Below are 428 nucleotides of genomic sequence, written 5' to 3' on the forward strand. Positions count from 1 at the left end.
TCCTAGGTTCCTCTGTTTCTGGACTGTAAGATTAACCACTCCTCTTTTTTTGTTACAAAACTTCTACCTTTACTATTGTGACAGTCACAATTAGTCATGATTACAATTATTCACAAATAAATCTTATCCCCATCTCTTTTCACCAGACCCATCTAGACAAGATGAAATCTACTCAGTGGGGACTCTTTCTTTCCCCTCATACTCTTAACCTAAACTCTCCCTTGAAACCTTGTAAGCCATCACTTCATGCCTTTATCGCCCTCTCATTTTAGGTAGCCAATGTCTAAGTTGTCCATCCCTATCTACCCTGTGTACAGAGGGGTTAGCATTGATACTTAATGTGAAGACTCCTTCCTTCTGTGTTGGTACTTAGAGTAACTAGCATTCTGCTCCTGTAAAGATTTACAGCCTCGGAAACCCTGTACAGG

The sequence above is a fragment of the Chrysochloris asiatica genome, unplaced genomic scaffold, assembly GCF_000296735.1.
Source record: "Chrysochloris asiatica unplaced genomic scaffold, ChrAsi1.0 scaffold00327, whole genome shotgun sequence".
In the NCBI taxonomy this organism is placed as follows: Eukaryota; Metazoa; Chordata; class Mammalia; order Afrosoricida; family Chrysochloridae; genus Chrysochloris; species Chrysochloris asiatica.